Genomic DNA, 22,948 nt, shown 5'->3' with positions numbered 1-22,948 from the left:
TCGAGCACACGTCTCTGAAAGTAACTGATTGTTTTGATGACCTCCTGCAAGCTAGAGAATGCCATCCCGCTTGAAAACCGCTACGCCCGCAACTGCTTCCAAAATAGAAGATTGATTTGCCTGAAATGATCCTCCTCCGCATTGATAATATTCCACGTCCAAGGGAATACTATCGAAGATTGCTTCTCTTGAAACTATCCTCAGTTGTTTGTGACAACTCTCCACAATTTAGGGAACGCCACCTTGCTGTTTCGATGTTCACTCGTCTTTGAACAAAGAGCTTCTTTTTTATATGATCTTCTGAATGATGTGTCCACGCGTCTCTGAACAAAGAGCTTGATAATAGGATGCCCACGCGTCTCTGAGCAAAAGAGCTTGTAAGAAATGTCCACGCGTCACTGAACAAAAGAGCTTGAAAAGGATTGCCCACGCGTCTCTGAACAAAAGAGCTTTGATGATATGCCCACGCGTCTCTGGAGCAAAAGATCTTGATGGAAATGTTCACGCGTCTCTGAACAAAAGAGCTTTGATGATATGCTCACGCGTCTCTAGAGCAAAAGAGCTTGATGGAAATGTTCACGCGTCTCTGAACAATAGAGCTTCGGTACTTGAACGTTTTTTGCGATAATATTCTGAAAAAAAATTTCTGAAGACCATTGTTTATCGATCTCTAAAGCTCGCCTGAACTTTGCTTCCGCTAAAACCAGTATGTCGGTGTTTCCGTGATGAACCAATTCTTAGGCGCTTTAAGCTAAGTGAGACGATCTTTCATCAGGTCGACCACTTATTGTGATTGTAATCAAACTGACTACTCAATCATGTCAAATTGCGTGTAGGGGCTAACTGGCGTACCAAGGAACCCGAAATTGCCGTATGAGGTCGAAATCACCTTTCTGAGAGGCTTCAAGCTCTGTCGTTGCTGAGATATCTCTGGCGCCAGGAATTGGAGTAGGGTCTTCCCTATTCTGCTGCACTTGTATTTATTTTGACTATAGAACTTTGCCAATTTCTTTAACCATCTTAGGGTTGACCTAAGGGTTAATTATCTTAGGGTTAACCTAAGGTTTAATGTTGCTTGACTCAATAACTTGACACAACTCAAGGTATAAACTTGACTCGATGTGATCGACTAGCTAGAGGTTGACTCGACTCGAAGTGAAATGACACGTGTGACTCATGACCTGTAGCTGCATAGTGTTGATTATGCGACTCGAAAATGCAAAAAAGAAAAAAATTTCCGTCATTTTTGTGGAGGGTACCGACTTTCTCCCGAAAAAGAAAGACGCGAAAAAGAATCGAAGTTTTGAAGGTGCATGTTGAACGAGCTTAGTCAAATGTTGTTTGATACTATCACTCAAGGTGCAAGGATTAATCCATCCTAGGCTATCTCAAATGTTGACTCCATGATGAAAGTATTTGGGTAACTTAGGCACGGAGGCTAAGTACTTCATACTTCATGATGTAATGAGTAATTTTGACGAAGCATACATCAGCATTAAGATTTCATGACAAAGGGTTCCTAAGGGAAGTATATTTGGTCATGTATCTGTGCGGTGTGTGATAGTGATTCTAAAGCTAGGCCACAAGAGCTAAGTGTGTGGAAAGATATTATTTATTAAAAGAGTCAAATGGTGGTAACTCTTAGGCTAGGTAAGCTAATGATGTAGGGATCAAGCCCTCAAGTCTAGCTCTAAGTGAATAGGGATGAGCATTGGAGATCCCTTGATATGATCATGGTGCAAGTGTGTGAATGTGAATATGAATGCATGTCTATTACGGCCGCACCTCGATGTGAGGTTGCCTACGTATCCGTAAGGAATCAGGCCAAACGTAGCTCTAGCCGAACCTCGCACAAGTATGTGTATACCTCAAAAAGATCTTTTTAAAGGTTGTAACGGGGTTAGGCAAAAGGTTATAGAATAAGGGGATAAAGGCTCAAGACCCTCGATAAGCCCCCAAGGTGTGCAACCTTGCTTTTGAATCTTTGAATTTTTATGCTTGAGTTTTTCTACTCATTTTAGTTCTCTTTTTTTTTTTTTTTTTTTTTTGCTTTAGCATTTATTTTATTTTTTGCAAGTGTGGGCAATCCCGATCATGCGGTTTATCACTCACTTGGCATTCATGTTTCTCAGGCACGGTACCGAGCACTCGATAAGAGATGCAATCTGAGACGTGTTCATATCAAAGATATTTTCATATCAAAGACATTGGAACACTTGCCCTTTTGTACACTTTTATTTATTTTTTTCTTATTTTTTTCTATTTTAATCTTCTGAATTCACTCAAGCCTTTTGAAATTGCATAAGTTACACATCATCCCATCCAAAGGTTAGATAGTTATGGGTGGAAAAAACAAGGGTCTATCGTTAGACGAGGCTCAAAGTGGTTTATGAAGAAAGGATTGTATAATTGAAGGGTGAAAGGTAATATAATGTGGCTACAAGGGGTGCCTCAAATCATTGGTATACCTTGTGCTTAATTCGACATGGATTTTTTTTTTTCTTAATGCAATATATTGAAATGATCATATATAAAGAAATAAATGCTCATTTTATTAAAGGAAAAAGAAAGAATCTACAAAATTAATCTAAAGGAAAAGAAAGGTGCTATGCTAGACTTATTTGGGAAAGGGTAAATAAAGAAGAAATAGAAAAAAGAGGTCACGAAATCTTGTCGTTGAAGATCACCTCTTGTCTTGTGTTGTTTCCTTCATCATCACTCTCTTCTTGTTAACTGGAGGCATGGGAAGCTTGTTATTATCAATCAAATGTTGGATAGCCTCCTTTAGCTTCCAACAGCTCTCAGTACTATGACCCCTACCTTGATGGTACTTGCAGTGTTCGTCTGGATTCCAACTAGGCAATCTCTTCTCAAGTGAGGGATCTTGAATAGGTCCAATGGGAGTAATGAGTCCTTTGGCATGGAGTTGATCGAAAGCATTATCGTAGCTAATTCCAATAGGGGTGAAATCCTTTCTCAGTTGCTTTTGATTACCCATGGCTAGGATCTCACTAAGGTCGAAAGTACCAACACTATTACTAGAGTAGGTGTTTCCGGAAGAACAAGGATAGTCGTTCTTCTTCCCTTTACAGCCACTGTTACTATTGTTACTAATCTTGGCCTTCTTGTCGCGCGAAGGAACATGAAGGAGATTTGAATCAATGAAGTCTTGAACACGATCCTTGAGGGCGAGACACTTTTCGATAGTGTGACCGCGACCTCTATGGTATCGACAATAGGAATTTGGATCCCAATTGGGAAAATGTTTTTCAGGTGGAGGGTCTTGACCTTGATTGTGAAGACAGTCAAAAGCTTCATTGTAAGTCATTCTTATTGGTGTGTATTCTTCAATGGTCCGTTTTGCCTGTGGCTTAGGAGCATTGAGTTCTTCATTAAACCCTTGGCGAGAAATTTGTTCGATGGCCATTACCCGATTTGCTAATCCTTCTACCACATTCAAGAGCATGGCAACGACATCTTGTAATTTTCGAACGTCCTCTTTTAGACTTGATGAGTCTTCCCTGGTATTATATAGGAAAAGACTTTCATCCTCCTCAATTATGGACACTTCATCGAGAGAGGTCATATAAGTTGTCTCGATCATGGGTTCTCCTACAGGTGTGATAAGAAGTGATGGGTCGAAGGATGCTTGGTCATCTTCGATGGCTAGAATCTCGGAAGTTTCATCGTTATCGATCAGATCCTGAATAGCTTCTTTGAGTTTCCAACACTCCTCAGTGTCGTGACTCTTTCCTTGGTGATATTTTCAGTGCTTATTTGGGTCCCACTTAGGTGGCCTGGCCTCTGGAACTGGATCTTTGATGGGCCCTATGGGCATGACTAGTCCTTTGTGATGTAGCTTCTGGAAAGCTGTTTCATAACTCATACCAAGTGGGGTGAACACCCTTTTTGATCTTTGGATTCGCGGTTTAGAGGCGTTCGTGGAATGTACCTCATTAATGGGAGAGGAAGAAGAAGGATAGTCGCTCTTCTTTCCTCTTGCACTATTATCTTTCAGAAGGTCATCTTCAATGTTAATGCCTATATTATAGACAGCTTTGAAAGTATTTAAATTGTGTTGGTACTTTAAGTGCTTTGAATACTTCCCTTGGAGATTCTTGATAAACATCCTCACAGATTCTTTTTCGGTAGGAGCCTTGACCATATTAGCGGAAGGTTCCCTCCATTTATTGAAGAAAGACGTGAACCCTTCGTTTTCTTTTTGTTTTAACATCTCAAGTTGTCCGTGGTCTGTTTCATCTTGGATGTTCCACTTGTATCTATCAATGAAAGCGTTTGCTATGGACTCCCAGGTGGAGGTCTTTTCTTTCTTGAGAGAAAAGAACCATTGTTGGCAAACGGTCTCGAGAAATAGTGAGAACAGAGAGGGGAAAACCTTCTTATCGATACCCTTAATGTTCATTATAGTTTCGAAAGCTCTTAGATGGAAGTAAGGGTTATCTGTTGCCTTGAATTTTGGGATGTCAATGGCATTGAACTTATGCGAAAGAAGTTCCTTGTCCAGAGATACCCCTTGTGAACTCATGCCCTGAAATTTATAGTCGCTAGATAGCTTGCTTAGACTCTCTTGCATGAGCTCCATCTGTTGTTGCTTCACGGGATCATCAATCTTAAGTGTGAGGAGCTTCAGTGTCTCAGTCACGGTAACCAATTGGTTCTGAAGCTCATTGACTTCTTCTTGACTTGCCATTATCTTTTTATCCTTCCTCTTTTGACGAATCGGTTTATCGAAAAGCGAAACATGAATAAAGAAGTTGTCCTCGATTAATCGCCCTTCTCTCCTCGACCAAGTACTGTGGAAAAGGAAATTGGGGATATTTATTGTTAATTATTTGACTCAAACTTTATTTAACATGCAATGGATGGAGGAAGTGAAGAAAGATTCGAATAGAATGTGAAAGAAGATTTAGATGGAGGGATATGAAGAATTAGGAATAGAGTGTACCCCCAACTCAAATGACGGAAAAGGCCGACTCATGCGTGGACCTAAGACATGGTCATGGTGATGTACTCAAAGTGTGTGCTAAGACTAGTGAGTGTAGGTGATATGTTAAGACTCGTGTTATGACAAGGAGGCTAGACTATGTGACTAGACTCAATTAATGACTCGACGAGGTATGATTGACAGCGAAATTAACCGAATTAAATAGCAAACTGGTTAATCAGACACTAGGTGATGACTCGATCAATAATCCGAACTGTCGGCAAAACGATAGAACTGGCGTCACAGTGTGTAGCTTGGCGCCTGATGACAGAGTTGTCGCCAGGCGCCACACTCCACAGGGTGGCGCTACAGCTCAGATTTTAGCGCCAATGGTGGAGCTTCAATCTGAGACTGTTTTCGGTGTTATTAATCAACTAGGGTATGCCTAAAGTCGTACTAGGTCAATTCTGATTAAAAAAAAAATACTTTATTGACTCAAATTAATTAATTAATTAATTAATTAGGCAAAGTTCTTTAAGTCATTAATTTATTTGATCTCAACACAAGTCAAACAAACGGTTAAGAGAAACATAGAATATGTGTACAACAAATAATGCACAATTAGTCAAGTAGGCACAATATGATGCAATGAGTTTGCAACCTAACCATGGCTCTAGTTCTCTAAAGTTCGGGATATGGTTTAGTCAAAGAGGGTCCATGGTTAATTGTCCGGATGCACCACGCGAAAGCCTCACCGTGAAGGGTTGGCGCAAGTGGATGGGACACCGCGAACTTTAGAAAAAACTCGCTTCCATGGTTTGGTGAATTCAACATTCTCGGATGTACCCTTTGTTGCACGGAGCGTTCAATCAGGTAGATGGAGCATGGATTCCCAGAGGGTTATGTCCATATGTAGAACACATATGGGTTTCAGAAAAGTGAGAAAAAATTTAATCAGGAAGTAGGATCGAGCAAACAATACGAAAAACTGGTCGAAATTAGAACGCATATTTCTGGCTCGGTATTTGGGGAAGTTGGCGCCAGCAAACAGAGACTGGCGCCAGTTTTTAGCTGTAGCGCCTGGTGCCAATGTTGGCGTCTGGCGCTACAGTTAAAAGTTTGGCGCCAATATTCTGGCCCCTGGCGCTAATTCCCACATGCCTCAACAGCTTTCTGTGCTCGATAAAATTTTCCAGTTTCGCGCGGTGTTATTTCGGTCCTAGTTGTGAAAGATATTTCTCAAATTTCCTACGTGTAAAATCCTATGTTTTTAACTCATTACGGATGGTCTTTCCAATGAGATCTTTTTTATGCATATGACAATAATGTTAATCAAAATTACGCACATGAAATACTTAGAACGTTTCGAGTCTCATCCACTCATTCTAAATCATTGCCGAAACAAATTCAGGAATTAAAATAGAAATCCTCCCCAGTGGAGTCGCCAAAAACTGTAGGGAATAAATTTCAAGCGTTAACCCCTAGCTTGAACCCCACTGTGATCATATACTTAAGTACGGTGGCGTCCAAAGGGAAAAAAGATAGAGCAAAAGAGTCGCCACCAAGTTTTAAGAACCTGTAAACCGTTCACAGGGTGAAGGTTACACCCCTTAACGATTCAAGAGATTGTCAATTCCATTAGGTCTTGAACCAAATAGGGTTCGGGGATGAAGGTACAAATCCAACCTAAAAGAGATTGAACCTACCCTAACAATAGGACTCTACTTTATTCTGATAGTATTCATGTGCCCTTTCTGACTAACATGCAATCATTAGGTTTAACCCTTAACCTGTTTATCTATGTTGGTTGAATATAATGCACAAACAAATCTATTATTGGCGATCACTTGAAATTATAATCACATTAACCCTAAATAAGATTATTAATTATCTTATTAAGCGTGATTACAAGTACAAATTCCCTTTAAACATGCATAAAAGATATGATCAAGCAATAAAAATAAATAATGTATCAAGCAAATAAATAATCAATAACAATAATCATAATAATAATAATCATATTAATCATAATAATAATAATTATAGAAATAATAAAATTATAATCATAATCAAAACAATTAGAAAACTAATCATAAATCATGTTAAAGTATAATAAAAAATAGCAAGATCCTAGGCATGATACTAACAAGATTAATAACAAACCCTAGCATGTCACTAAACAATAAAAATCAAATCTTTAACCCTAACATGATACTAACAATCATAAATGTTAGGAAGAACATAGGAAGCATCGTAATAATCATGCTTAATATTAAAATTACCCTAGACATGATACTAGGAATATCATAACAATTAAAACATGATTTCTACATCATAACATCATTAAAGCACTTACTTTGATGCCTCGTACCTCTTTCTAATAACAAAATACACACGTTAGTAACTTCAAGGAAAATAATAAACAACACAATTAAATTAAATAATGGAAATAGAGATATTTGGGACCAAACCCTCAGAAATTAAACCTTTCACGTCTAGGGAGAAGGCAACTTCGTATATGTCTAGGTGTTTCTACATCTAATGAATGCGGAATTTTGTATGTAAAAAGCTAGTTTAGAAAAAGAGAAAGAGAGAGAGAGATGGTGAATGATTAAAGAGAATGAGAAAATTGATGAATGAAAATTGGTTGTAGGTGAATGAAAACGGAGTTTTTACGACGTTATTTATAGAGAAAATAAGCCAAAAAGATAAAATTATTAAAACAGAGCATTGGCGCACAGAAAAACGAACCAGCGCCAACGCTGGCTGCTAGCGCCAGGCGCCAAGCGTAGCGCCAGGCGCTACAACTGGCGTTTGGCGCTGATTTCAGAATTTCACGCGTTTTCTAAAATCAGATAAATATTGCCGTACAGGAGGATAAAATCGTATCTTTTCCTCAAAAATGTTCTTTGATTTTAATTAAAACTCTGAAGAGTCAACAAAAGTCAATTTATCAATGCTAATTGAATTAGGAATGAAAAGCACCTTCTAGAAGAATCTAGAAGACTAAAACCATTTCTAATTGCATTAGGAATGATAAATCATATTAGGCCCTCCACTAGATCATTGGGCCGCATATAAGGCTCAAACTGGGCCCAGTTTAGTAAATTGGCCATAACTTCCTCAATATTCATTGGAATTGGGCTTATAATATATCGTTGGAAAGCTCTTGCCAAGCCCCATCCAACTACACTACTATTGGACCCATATCATGGACCAACCAAACTTGATTGGTTGTTTTCTTAAAATAAGTTTTCAAAAACAGAGAGAAGAGAAAAGAAATTAAAACTATTCGCAACACTAAACTTTCCACACTTTCACTTCATTCGATTATGATTCGACGTGAAAGGTACTCATCACCGGGTTTGGTTTTGGGGAAATACAAATGGGTGTCTGTAATACCCAACTTGGGTTTTTGGGAATGGTGCTTGAGTAGGAGTTTAATAGAGTATTGCATTTACAAAAACTCTTAAACTCATATAATACCCAGGTTTTGGTCGGACCTCGCTAACCTCAAGGTAACGGACCTAAAAGTCGGTAGTTATTTTTGGGGGTGGATCTCCATCGGAGGCTCTCGTGTTTTTGGGGCTAAGCTCAAGTAAGAGCCCAATTGGTCGGGCGAAGCAAACGATAAAGGTGTATATCCTATTTTCCCCTTTTGTGTTTTACTTTGTGCATTAAAGATATTTTTTATTGCGAGCGTGATCCTTGGCTCGGGTTTTTTCCGCGGTGAGTAGGACTCACCAAACCCCAACATCGGTATCGGAGCCCCGCTCATTTATTTTTAATTATCATATTTTTTCAAGGTATTTTTTATGGCTTAATTTTCTGATTATAAGTTGTTAATTAGATTAGTAGCTCATTTTATCAATTTTAACCTCGTATTAGAGCTGACTTCAGCTGCCGAACCCAGATTTTGACCCAAAAATAGGGAATTTTTGATGGAAAAGGCATTCTGGAAATGGTTTTACTCTTTTAGGACTTGGTTTTTAGCCAAAAAACGACCTAAAATGCATTATTTGAGGTGTTTTTCGTTTTTACGAAAATTTTTAAGTCTTTCTAACCTTGAAAATTAATTGCATATTTATGGTGGTTATGTAATTGGTTCAATACATATTTTATATGCAATTTTAAACCTTTTTAGGAATGATTAATTGGTGGTAATTTGTGTTTGAAAGCTTGGTTTTATTTTTCACATAATTGCAAATTAATTGCATTAAGTGTGAAAATTTTGTTTTGAGGCTTCTAAAGTGCTAAAGATTCAATCTTAATTATGTTAAGTGATTAAAACTTTAAAAGCTACTAAATTCCATGAATTTTATGTTGAACTTTGTTGTTTTAATAATTTTTTGTCGATTGGAACATAAAGTTTCAAACTTTGTGATAGAAATTTGTTTATCTTCATATTGGAAGATATAATTTTTTCAAGGATTCACAAGTGTTAGTGGTTGGATTTTTTCATTTGAACATTAAAGTTCATATGTTTCTAACTCCCTCTTAATTTGTCAAAATCTCAAGATTTATTTAAATTGATTAAATTAATGATGAGAAATTGCCTAATTCATATTGTTGCACAAAGTTAAACTAATATAATTAAAGAATGGTTCTTCAGAATTATTTTGGTTTAATGCACTTTGATTAATTTTATTTAAGTTAGACTTGTTTAAAATTTCAATTTTTCCTCATTGAATTAGTTCTAAAATTAATTTAGAATTAATATTTTAACACGCAAAATCGGGATCTAAATCCCAAGGCTATGGCACGCAAAACGAGGCAAAGCCTCCCTTGGCATGCGCTTAATGGGTGAGCCACTTGAGTGCGGTTGGCTTTTTGCTTGCTTGTTTGCCATTTTATTTATATTAATTAATCTTGTTTATTTGAATTAAAATTTTTGAGGCTAGGCCTCGGTTTTAAGCGGCATTGGCAAAATTTATTTTGACGAATATTGGATTCTACCGGCTTAAATAATTGGATTAATTAAGATGGATGCAGAATTTAGTTGGAGCTTCAATTATTAATTACGTTAATTACATAATCGGTTAAACAACTTTGACTAGTTTTAATTAGGCGTGTTAATCGGATTAACCACCTAGATTAGTTACTAGTGCGCGCGCGTGTTTAATGCATTATTACTTGTTTGTTGTAAAATGCATGGGCCATTCACATATAGTGAATGGATGAATGGAATGTATATTCTCTCACAGGTTTTATGAAATGGCAACTATTGGGACTTGATTAGGATAGAAAATACGGACTACGTGCTGTGATGTATTTTTGTAAATCTAAATACGGTCTACACCGTTGAGTATTTTTGTACCTTAATATTTAGATTAATCCTAGTCGTAGATACTAGTAGTTGCATAATATGGTTAAGTCTTGAAGACAGAGGTTCTTTGAAGACAAAGCCATGAAGATGCAAGAGAAGACCTTTTGAAGACTTGAAGATGCAAGGGGTCATGCTAGTTGCCAATATGCATCTTATACTTATGCTTTATATATTTATGCTTGTGCTTATATATGAATGATATGTTAGATGCTTGTGTAGGTTTTCAAAATGTTGTGATGATTAGTTAAGTTCACATAAATCAACCAACATAGAAATCCTAAGTCCCTAATAATATTGAGTTAAAATTTGCCTTTCCCAAATAATACTTGCAAACCGAATGACTTTAATGGTGGGCTATGCCAAAGCGAGGCACCACTACTACTTTGAGGTTGGTGAGGCACACCGAGTGTGCAAGATGGTTTTGGTTGAACTCATTGGTATGAGTGAGGAGTCCTCACATGCCATGGCAAAAGAGATACATCGTCAAGATGCATTGGATGCGACGATTATCTTACAAAGAATGGCTTGGAGCCATTAGCAAGGAAATGCTTACCTTGGGATAACAAGTGTAAGGACAAGCCAAAGCATGCCTAAAATACTTGTTAATCCCTTGGATCTTGGAATCGCCTTATTAAAAAAAAAAATGGGGACAATTTTATGTGTAAATAAGACGTTAAATAAGTATTGAAATATGCATGAATTAAATTCAATCTTATTTAAAGTATGTTGAATGGTTTTTCATTTCAAATTCTTTCAATTGTAGAATCATGTCTTCAAACAACTCAAACAACCAGTTTTCATTACGCTCAATTCTCGATAAGGAGAAGTTGAGTGGGACCAATATCCTTGATTGGCAAAGGAATTTACGCATCGTTCTTATGCAAGAACATAAAGAGTATGTCCTGTGTTTACAAGAAGGTTAGTACGTTTGGTTTTATCAAAAATCTAGAGGAGTCTTGTGTTTACAAGAAGGTTAGTGGGAGTGACATCGCCATCCTAATCATATATGTTGAAATTTTTCTCATTAGAAACAGCATTCCATTATTAGAGTCTGTAAAGGCTTGGCTCGGAAAATGTTTTTCAATGAAAGACTTGGGAAAGGCTCAGCACATATTAGGAATCAAGATCTATAGGGATAGATTAAAGAGGATGATATGATTTGTTTGGGGGTAAAAATACCCCTATATGTGGACCAATGCCACCGCAACACGTGTCCGCAAGCTCAGCGCTCAATGAGCCAATTAGAGCATGACACTTATTCCATAGAAGGGTAAGAATGGGCTTTAAGCCCACAACCCTAGAAACCGTAAAACGGTGGGAAGCCAATCTACTTAGGTTATTTAACCTAAGAGGCACATATTCCAATGCTCTATAAATACTGATCATTACATCAATTTCAAGGGATCCAATTCTCTCTCCAAGGGTAATGCCGCCCTCCACAATTACCCTCCCTTCTCTCTACCTTCTCTCTCTAAAATAAATTATTTCGGTCAATTACTTGATCGTCGGAGGCGGACCTCCGCCCCCCCCCCTCCCGGGGTCCGTTGTTTTGCAGGTGCTCGGGCCGTTCGAGTGTTGCGTTGCAGATCTGTCTCCCTCGGGTACGTACAAAAAACCCCCCAAAACATTTGGCGCCGTCTATGGCGAGACACATCTGTAATGGCACAACGGTTGTGGATCACCGATTTAAGAGGGGAGCCTCCTTTGGGAGGCAGCAGGCGTCATGAGGCCGGATGTCAAGTATAGTAGGTGTCATGAGGTTGAATGTCGAGAGTCAGGCGGCCAAAAAGGCCTGTCAGCCTAAGTCATGCAATTTTGAAGGTTAAAGGGCAATGCCGTTTAATCTAAGTTTTATTAGGGGAGAGACGACTAAATTGGCCAACTCCACTATTTTAATCTGACTCATTTAATGAGTCGGCCGCATGCTCTGGTAACCCAACCGGATCATACAGCCGACAATTATTCTTAGTGAGGTGGCCACATGCTATCTTTGATTGATAGTTTGATACTATCAACATCACACAAATTGTATTATTACATACGTAATATACCCAAGAGGCCAAGAGTAAACTCTTGTAATTAGTGGAAGTACATGCGGCAAGTGACATTCGCTTCCATGCTTCCAAGTTTTGATAGCTAGCCTGTTCATTAATTCACTAAAGCTCACTAGCTCATTAACTAGTGGAAGGAGACATTCCATCATTTTTAATTTTTAAAATTAAGCGGCTGCCTTGGTTGCATTAGTACAGTTGGTTTTGCTTGCATTATGACAGCCAAAATTTCTCCATTTGAGGGAATTTGTGAGCTCCATGATTAGCAATAACTCAAGCGGCACCATCAAGCGGCATGATAAATTTTTGGCAAACAAGTTATCCGTAAGAGCAGCCTGGCTCATAAATTAAGTCCGGCTGCAATGCTGAAATTTTGATTGTTTGATTAGTCAGGCGGCATTTAGAAAGTGGATGCCTGATTGATAAAAATTTAGAAAGTGCATGCTATTCATGTTTGATAGTTTGATACTATCAACATCATATATATTAACAAATATATATATTTACATGAATATTACCAATTGTTTTATTATATACATAATATTATACAATTGATTTTCAAGAGTAAGCTTACTCTTGTAATTAGTGGGCTACATGCGGCATTTACATGCGGCAAGTAAAATTCATTTCCAGACTCCAAGGCTTTTGACAGCTAGAAAGTTTAATTTATTAAACTCCATATTCTACTCTTGAGAATAATATAAGCGGCATGACTAAATTTAGTGCAAACAAGTAAGCCGACATCAATTTATTAATCAAGGGTGGCAGCCGGTTACTATAATCAATAATGTCAGCCAGTCACCACCATCAATTGTGGCAGCCGGTCAGCATAATCAATAAGGTCATCAGACAATTGTGGGGCTACTTTGCGCTCCTACAAAGCACAGCCGTAAGGGCTTTGTTCTTCAATTAAGCTGGCTGCGTGGCTGCAATATTCATTAATTATACATCAATTAAGCGGCTGCCATATATGTTGTGTTCACTCTTCAAAGTCGGTTGCCATGGTTGTCTTGTACAACCTCCAAGTTGGCTGCTTTTTTGTGTGATTAACCCAAGCGGAAATTACGTGCCATCGATATAAGGAATCCCTCATCTCCACAAATACAAGCGGCAAAAGGGTGTGTATAATACATGTTGACATACAAACGACAAATCAACCCAAACAAGAAAGCATTAGTCAGACGACATTATAGCTAGCTCGGGTGGTATTCATTATCAGCCTTTGCACCGATCAATCAAATGGCCCAAGCTAACTCCAATACAAGAGGCAAATATGCCAACTTGTATTATAGCAGCCGGTTACCATTATCAATGATGTTAGTCGGGTGGCTTTTGATAGTAAGAGCTAGTAAGAGCTCGATTGAAAGTTAGTTCAGGCGGCAACCATATGCAGGCGGCATGGGGAAGCTTTGCTCCAATGGTGTCAGCCGGTGATTGTTAGAAACGGTTGCAACCAGTCAGAGCCATAAACGGTGCCTCAATTAAACGGCTACCATGGCTGCATTGCGCTTCAATTTATCCTGGCTGTAAGGGAAGCCTTACTCATCATTCAAGCCCGCCTATAGTGCTGCTTTGTGCCTCTATTAAGCCCGTCTTTGGTCTTCTTGGTTCATTCTCAAGCACAGTCGGAGGGGCTTCTTCAATCTTCATTAAGTCCGAAGGTATCCTTGGCTCATTGAGCTTGATGAAGGGCTGCTTTGTTCATTGATACCTTCGGCTGTTCTATTCAACCTCATCATTATTAATCATAATAATCATTATTATGATTGTGATTGATTCATCCCAAAAAAAAAAAAATTGTGAGTGGGTTAAATTAGCCAACTACACTTATATAATCTTTTAGTAAGCCGGCCATGTGTCAAGTGGCATCAAGTTGGCACCTGATCAATGAGGCAGCCGGCATTTGATGACCTTTTGTTCAAATAACATAAATTGCGTTTGTGTAATCTGAAAAGAGTAAGTTTGTTTCCTTAAGCTTAGTCACTCGGCCTCCTATGATATGGCCGCCTATATGAAATAAAGACTCGAGAATGCTGTCGCATATTCACCCAAATGGTTTAATACCAAGCTCCTCCCAATCGGGAAATGATAATGTTGAAAGCAACAATGGAGACAGATCTTGTGCCGACTGCCATCATTTTATAGTTAAATGCACACAGCCGTAGTCAGCTCAACATAGTTGTAATGCAGACTGTGGAGGGTTGTCACGAACAACTGGAGGTGATTTCAAGCGAAGTTATCTTCGATCATGTTCCCTGGCTTGCAGAAGATGGTCATAAGGCAAATGAAGATTGTTTCAAGGGAAATAATCTTCGATAGTATTGTCTATCTTGTAGAAGATTATCACAGCGGAAATTAGAGGCAGTTATAAGCGTAGCAGTCTTTAGGCAGTATCTCCTAGCTTAAGGAAGATCATCACAACAAATTGGTTACGTTTAGAGACGTGTGCTCGACGATGCAAGATAAGAGTTTCTTAACTCTCTTATCTGTTTTAACTAACGCTAGTTTGCAGGTATCGTCGTTACAAGAATGATTTGGGATCGCAGATTGTTCTGAATTATCCTCCGTCCCTATTGATACTTTGACTTTTGGTTTTTTAAACTTGCGTTTCTCCAAACTCAATAAAAATGGGGACTTCTGTAGACACCCATTGGTGTCTCCCTAAACCGAACCCAGTGATGAATACCTTTCATGTCAAACGAAGCGAAAATGTGAAAAGTCTAGTGATGAGGATGTTTTTATCAAAATATCTCTTCATTTTGTTTTTAAATATATTTCTTTCTTACCTATTTACAAAAAACGTGTATTCTAGTTTAATTTGGTCCAAGATATGGGTCCAATAATAGTTTAGTTGGATTAGGCTCGAAAAGACCTTTCCAACGAAATATTATAAGCCAATTCCGATGAATAATGAGGAAGTTATGGCTAAATTACTAAACTGGGCCCGGTTTGATCTTTAAATGCGACCCAATAATCTAGAGGAGGGCCTATTATGAATTATCATTCCTAAAGCAATTAGGATTGATTATAGTCTTCTAGAATTTTCTAAAAGGTTCTTTTGAATCCTAATAAGATTACGATTGATAATTAAGTTTTATGAGTTTTATTTGGAATAAAAGAAGTGTTTTAATTGAAATTATGATTTTAACCCTTGTACGGACTTTTACAATTTAATTTTATAAAAAAATAGGAAACGTGTGGAAAAATCTCCTGCAGCGCCGAACGTCAGGCTGTCACCTAGCGGCAGACCCTGTCGCCTGGCGACTTGAGATGTTTTTGGCGACAACGGCGTGTTTTATTCCTTTTCGAACTCTGATTCTTTTTATCAAATCCGGACTTTTTCATTATAAATAGCGTCCTTAGATCTCCGTTTTTAATCATCAACTCTAATCAAGAATTTCTTGATTCTCTCCCTCTCTCTCTTTCTAGCCTAACCTTTTCAAACAAAATTCCCCACTCATTAGCACTAAAAATACCTGGCCATGTTCGAAGTTTCCTTCGCCCTAGACGTGAAAGGTTTGATATTTGTGGGGGTTTGGTCCCAAATCACTATTTCAATTATTCAATTTTATTGTTTGTTTTATTATTTTCCTTGAAGTTACTAACGCGTGTATTTTGTTATTAGAAAGAGGTACGAGGCATCCAAGTAAGTGCTTTAATTGTTAATTGATATATTGATATAGAAATCATGCTTAGATTGTTCTTTTGATTCCTAGTATCATGTTAGGATGTTTAATTGCTTCCTAGTATTATGTTTAGGGTAATTTCTAATATCAAGTATGATTAAAAGAATGCTTCCTACTTTCTTTCTAATATCATGTTAGTATCATGTTAGGGTTAAAGCTTTGATTTTTATTGTTTAGTGACATGCTAGGAGTTGTTATTAATCTTGTTAGTATCATGCCTAGGATCTTGCTATTAATATTATGCTTAAACATGATTATTATGATTGTGATTATTATTTTTATAATTGTTAGTATGATTATTATGATGAAGATAATTTACTTTTTATTTTGCTTGATATATATTTATTGTTATTGCTTGATCACACCTTTTATGCATGTTTTAAGGGAATTTGTACTTGTAATCATGCTTAATAAGATAATTAATAATCTTGTTTAGGTTAATATGATTATAATTCAAGTGATCGCCGATAAAAGATTTGTTTGTGCATTAATATTCAACCAACATAAATTAAACAGGTTTAGGATTAGCCTAATGTCTGCATGTTAGTCAGAGAGCGCACATAAATACGAGCAAAATAAAGTAGAGGCCTATTTTATAGGGTGGGTCTTTTCTCTTTTAGATTGGATTTTTACCTTCATCCCCGAACTTCCAGTCTTGGTTCCAGACCTATTGGAGTTAACAATCTCTTGGATCGTTAAGGGGTGTAACATTCACCATGTGAACGGTTTACAAGTTTTCTAAAACTTGTTGGTGACTCTTTTGCTCTAGCTTCCTTCTCTTTGGACGCCACCATGCTTAAGTGTATGATCACAGTGGGGTTCAAGTTTGGGGTAATGCTTGAAATACTCTCTACATCAATGTTAAGAGGCAATGGAAAATTTTGAAAAACGTGCCTCAAATGTCTTAAACATATCAATTATCAATCATCATATCAACTTTTATTCTTCATAATTTTATCTGCTTAAACAAATTAGGGATACCAATTTCAGAAAGAGTTGCAAATGTTGAGCCTAGCTTAGAGTAGAATACTCTATATTTAAAGAAGGTTGGAAAGCTCAAATGGATATAGTACAAATTGAGATAGAAGACGATATTTGGCAATCAGTTAGGGACATGAAGGAAGAAGATCATCATATGAACGTTGATTAATAAACTCAAATAGTCATATGCAATAAGAATCAACCCTTGTAATAATTTATGATTATAATAAAACTATGATTTTATTATATAGCTATAATTTTTTTATTATTATTATTATTATCATTATTATTATTATTATTATTATTATGAAATTTTAAAAAATAACACCACAAAAAAACCCAAATTTTCATTATTACACCACGAAAAAAAGTTTTTATTGTAACACCACAAAATCACCTAAAAAATTGTTTTCACCACCACTTAAAGGATTCTTGGATGGTAAGAATCCGCTAAAAATCCGTTAGTGGGAGTCACAACAAACACGCGCCACTAATCTATTAGTTAAAAAAATTAAAGATATTAAATAAAGAAATTTTTTTTAAAAAAAAAAACAAAACAAAAAACCCCTAAACAGCCTAACCCAGCCAACCCCACAACCAACACCACCTGTCCCCCACCACCGATCAAGCCTCCGGCACTCCTACCCCACAAAAACTGGTGAAATCCTCCCTTCTCCTCCTCAAAAACCACCCCAACCCTGTCTTACCGCTGCAAATCACCACCAACCTCGGCAAAATAACCGTTGCCGAACCGCCAAAACCCTAAACTATTCGAACCCCAGACCCGAACCAATTTAAACCACCGCAAGTACAAACCACAGCCAAAACGAGTTTGAACACCGGCACCTTCGAACCACCACAAAATGTGGGAATGATTGTCTACAGTAGAGCGAGGAGGTGGTTCGAATTTAAACACCGACACCTTCGGATCTTCGAATTTGTGAGGATAGGCGGAGCTAGGATGGTTTTCGGGAGGGGGAATAAAGTAAAGGTTGGTTTCGGTGGTATTGGTTGGGGCAGGGGGTGCCGGCGGCTTGGGTTTGTCTCTCGCCGCGGCTAGGAAGGTAGTGTCGGTGGAGGAGCTGGCAGGGTTTATTGTTTTTCTTTTCTTTTTTTTTTTTTATAATAATTTTTCTTTTTCTTTTTATTAAATTATTATTTTTAAACCAATAAGAACTTGACACGAAAGGTCTTTTAATTATTAAACCTATTTTTATTAAATCTGTTATGAGGTGGTGAAATTAAAATATGAGATATTTAAAATGTATGATATTTTGTTGATGGTCATGAATAACATATGATATTATCTAATTGCTGTATTTAAAATATAGGATATTTATGTGTCGTGTTTCCTTAATTATGAACATTCGATGTTGTATTTTAGGGAAGCATGATGAGTGATTTATTATGTGACAATTTTATAATATATGATACTATGTTGCTATATAATGACTAGGATGGCCCAGTAGATTGCTAAAAACGATCTGCACATCGTAATGTATTTTTGTAATCTAAAGTACGGTCTACGTACTGATAAAGTTTTTTTTTTTTGTAATTTTATTTATTTAATTAAGTAGTAAATAGAATACAGTAGAATTGCAGGTTGTTGTTAATCCAAGAATCCCATGAAGTGAAGGCCCAAAGGAGCGAGGAGGATGAAATCCATGAAGGCTCAAGTAGAAACATTTATTTATTAGCTTTCTTAGGATTAGGGGCCATACTATATCTTGTTTATGCATTCAGTATATTATGCATGTTAGATTTTATTGATATTTGTGATGATGCGCTAAAGTTCACTAAATTAATCATAACAAAATGAATCTAGGTCCTGGTAATATTGAGGTTGCTTTATCAATTAAAAACCCAATAAACCATTGATATTTATGATAAGTCATGCCAAATCTGGGTGTCATTTTATATCTTTGGAGAGTTGGGGTAATTCAAGTTTTACAATTTTAATTGGTTATACTCAACAAGGTTACCTAAAGAGTTTAGAACCTTGAAGCAAAGGGTAAAAATTAAACATGTGATGATTAATTACTCAACCAAGAGTTACAAAAGTTGTAATCAGTAAAGAGTTTACTCACCTTGAAAATGTAATGGTTGATGGTTGGGCTAAAGTCCGGCCAATTATTGCACAACTAAAGGGTCTTGGAATCACTTAAATTCAAATTGGTATTATTTAAGTTGAATAAAGTGTTGAAGTAACCTATAATTTTAATTTATGTACTTCAAAGATAAACATAATTGAATTTTGCGTTTATTAATAAATGATATTTCGTTCTAATTTTATTTAACTATAATCTCATCGATTGAAAATAAAGTTGAGAAATGTTTTGAATAGGTTAAAACATAATCCATAAACCTGTATTCCAATTTTGCTAAAATGGTACTAAAAAGCAAGTTTTAGATACCCATGTCATATGTATAAAGTTGGTTTACTTTAACTCAAAATGTTTAAATAAAATACCAATATCATCTTCATTTTGAAAAGTGTTTCAAAGGTTAGAATGAGATGAAATGCAAATCCTCTAAAAGACAAGTATAGAATTGAAGTCCAATAAAATCTCTTATCTTCAATATGATTGAAAATAAGAAAGTGATCGGAAATCTCTATGATCAAAATTTGATCAAATGACATTATTTTTCATCCATTTCATATAGAGTTAAATAGTTAATTAAACTCAAATATGAATAATGAATGAATAGACGTAGAAAAATCATGAAAAATGCTTAAAAGATAAGCAAAGCATCATTTTTAAACTAAGAGAAATGTTCTAAGTGGCTCTAATGGAAAGGTTTTAAGAATATATGAGGATTGGATTAAGAAGTTAAAGGCCAAGAAATGCAAACAAGTTGCTACTTCTCAAACCTAGAACTACTCACATAATAAATGTTGTTATGAACAACAAATGTTTCCAATTAAATGGACCAATTCTAATTGATTAGAAGCAACCTCATACAGTTGGAAGGTAATAGAATGGAAATGTTCCAATTAAAAAAGTATATTATAGAAATTGATTTAGCACATTATTACTTCATGGATATGTGATATCATGTTTAGTTCTCTCTCTTTGAGAATGTGGTTGAACTAAATGAACAATTATGGCTAAGGAATAATTGAATCTACAAGTTTAGAAGCAAATGATGCTACTTCACAAGTAGAATCTACAAGTCTAGAAGCAAAAGTTGCAACTTTACAAGTAGAAGCTTATTTTCACCTTATTATCTAGCTTTTTGCTAGAATTATATAAATTTATTTATTCTTTACATTATAAAAACACCAATAAAGATAAGTAATGACTAAGCATTGAAGATTCATAAACATGGAGTAAATGTTATTCTATGCTTTATTGAGTCACAATGTGTTTTTAAAAGCTAAATAGGTTTAAAGTTCTATATGATAGAAGTAATTAAACAATTTCTATAAGTATATAAATGTCTCTAAAATGTCAATAAATTCGAATGAAAAATGAACATTGCATGCGAATGATCCAAAGGAATGGACTTTCAATATCATTAGATTATGAATCCATTGATATATGTAAACATCATTCTAATTTGAAATTTTGACGAAGTCACCATTTAGAGAAAATGATGTTATGAACTCAAGGTCGAATACATATCGATGTAAGAAAACCAAAGCTTCAAAGGCTAGATACGGAAAATGAAACTTCATTTGTGATATGATTACTTGTGCTTAGTTGTAGCTAAAGTGTGAAAATTTTGAAAAGTTTAAAAGTTTCGGTATGAAGTTCAGTATCAACTTGACAAGATAATGATTAAATCAAAATATGATTGTAATTGTGAAAGTTTGAGTCAAGAAATTTACTTGGCAATTGATAAGGGGTTTATTTGACCACTTATTGTGTTAATTTAAACCCGGTTTTGCATTCATTTCCCCTCTTTCTAACCCGTTTTTGAATGAAAATGTTTTATCTCGGCCTTGCACACTCTTGGTTTGTGTTTGTCCATGTTTTGCAAGTTTATTGATTCAATTTGGCAAGCATTCGATGCATGGATTTTGTTTAAGGCAAGAAAATTAGAGAAAGGAGAGCCAGCTCCAGCTGGAGCGGGCGTGCACCTCTCAAGAGCGGGTGTGCACCTCTCAGGAGTGGGCGCTCTAGAGTTTCGGTAAAGTTTCTGCTAAGTGCACCCAGTGAGGAGCGGGCATGCACCTTTGTGGAGTGGGAGTTCCTCCTCAACCTTTCAAAACTACCTATATTCTGAAGTCAGCTGGAGAGGGAGCTCCTGGCCGTGGAGTGAGTGCTCCTCGCTGGGAATCCGTTTTCTTGTGATGGATTTCCTTATGTGTTTCGGGGAGTATTAATACTTCCCCTTTAGTTCATTTGTAACCTAGACATAAATAGCCTAGTTTTTAGACACTCATCTTAGTTTGAAACATTAATTTAGCTTAGTTTTCATCAAATTAATCATTTGTAATAGTTGGTTTCAAGATTTATCCTCAAGATTTGGCACTTTGTATTCAACATTTTCAAGCTTTAATGAGTAACTTCCTTCTACCTTTCTCTATTCAATTTCAGATTTTATTTGTTCTTTCATGATATTTAAATCTTCTTAGTTCTTGATAATTTGTTATTGGATGATAGTTATTTCAATTGTTAATCACTTTTCCCCAATTAATGAAGAAGTTAGAACCCTAATACTTGTTTGCATGTTGATAAACACGAGTTGTGAGTAGTCTTCTTGCTAAGGGTTGGGTGAAGCTCAACCTTTTGGGTTAATTATGCAAATGTGGGAGAAGCATTGATGTTTGTATTGCAATTAAATTGATTATATGAGATTGCTTGTTAGTTCTTCATGATAGGATTAGCTACCCTTGACTTAGGAGCTTGATAGCATGATATGCTTAGTTTGACATGGGAATGTAAATTGAGTATGTCATTACTTATTGAAATTTCATTATGTGTCATCTATTGCTAGACTAATGAAAAATCTTAGTTTAGTAGTGTGAGTTGTTTTTTAATTGCATGAGGTCGATTTTACATATAGTCGTTGCTGTACCTTGTCTATTTTACTCCACGTTTGCCTAATTGCCTTGGTTGAGTGGATCCCATTCCCTAGTACCTTTAATCCATTGATTGAGAATTATAGTTTGTTTGTCTACTTGACGAATCCTAATTGACCATAGACTTCGAATTAGCTTAAGTGTTAAGATCTTTAGCAACCATATCCAGTTACTTGTGGACCGAACTCTTACTTATCATTATGCTTGGTTTGTATGGTGTTTTTAATAAATGTGTTTGATTGGGTGTGGAATGTGCGACCGTTATAACGCCCATCAAAATGGCGTCGTTGCCGGGGAACGTGTTGTTGATTCAAAAAGAGTGTGTTTCTTTTTGTCTAAACCTGTAGCCTTGTTACTAATTGCAATTGTTGAGAGTGTATGCGCAGAAATCATAACAGGATTTTGGTGCCTTACGATCCCAAGTTTGAGAAAACCTATAGGAGGAGAAGGAGAGCCGATTCTAGGCCATTAACTACTTCCCCAACTAGGGAGGTCAATTTCGAGGAAAGACAAGAGCAAATGGCGGACGGGGAACAACCGGTCCAAAGATCTTTGAACGACTTGGGAACTCCGGGAGCTTATAGAGCTTCATGTGGCATTGCTCCGCCCGTTACTCAAGCCAATGATTTTGAAATACGCCCCACAATGATACATTTGATCAAAAGTAGGCAATTTTGTGGAGAAAAACATGAGAGCCCTCTTGCACATTTGAACGAATTTGAAAAATATTGCAATACGATCAAGTTAACTGGGGTAACTCAAGAATTTAGGAGACTAAAGCTATTTCCTTTATCCTTGATAGGAAGGGCTCTTGAATGGCTTGAGAAAGAAGTGAGGTTGAACTCCTTGAGAACTTGGGACGAGGTCACCACGGCTTTCTTAGGGAGAATCTACTCTCAAAAGAAAATAGCCGAGGCAAGGGCTGTGATA

This window comes from Chenopodium album, chromosome 8, assembly GCF_948465745.1.
Source record: "Chenopodium album chromosome 8, dcCheAlbu1.1, whole genome shotgun sequence".
In the NCBI taxonomy this organism is placed as follows: Eukaryota; Viridiplantae; Streptophyta; class Magnoliopsida; order Caryophyllales; family Amaranthaceae; genus Chenopodium; species Chenopodium album.
This window is presented reverse-complemented; position numbering follows the sequence as displayed.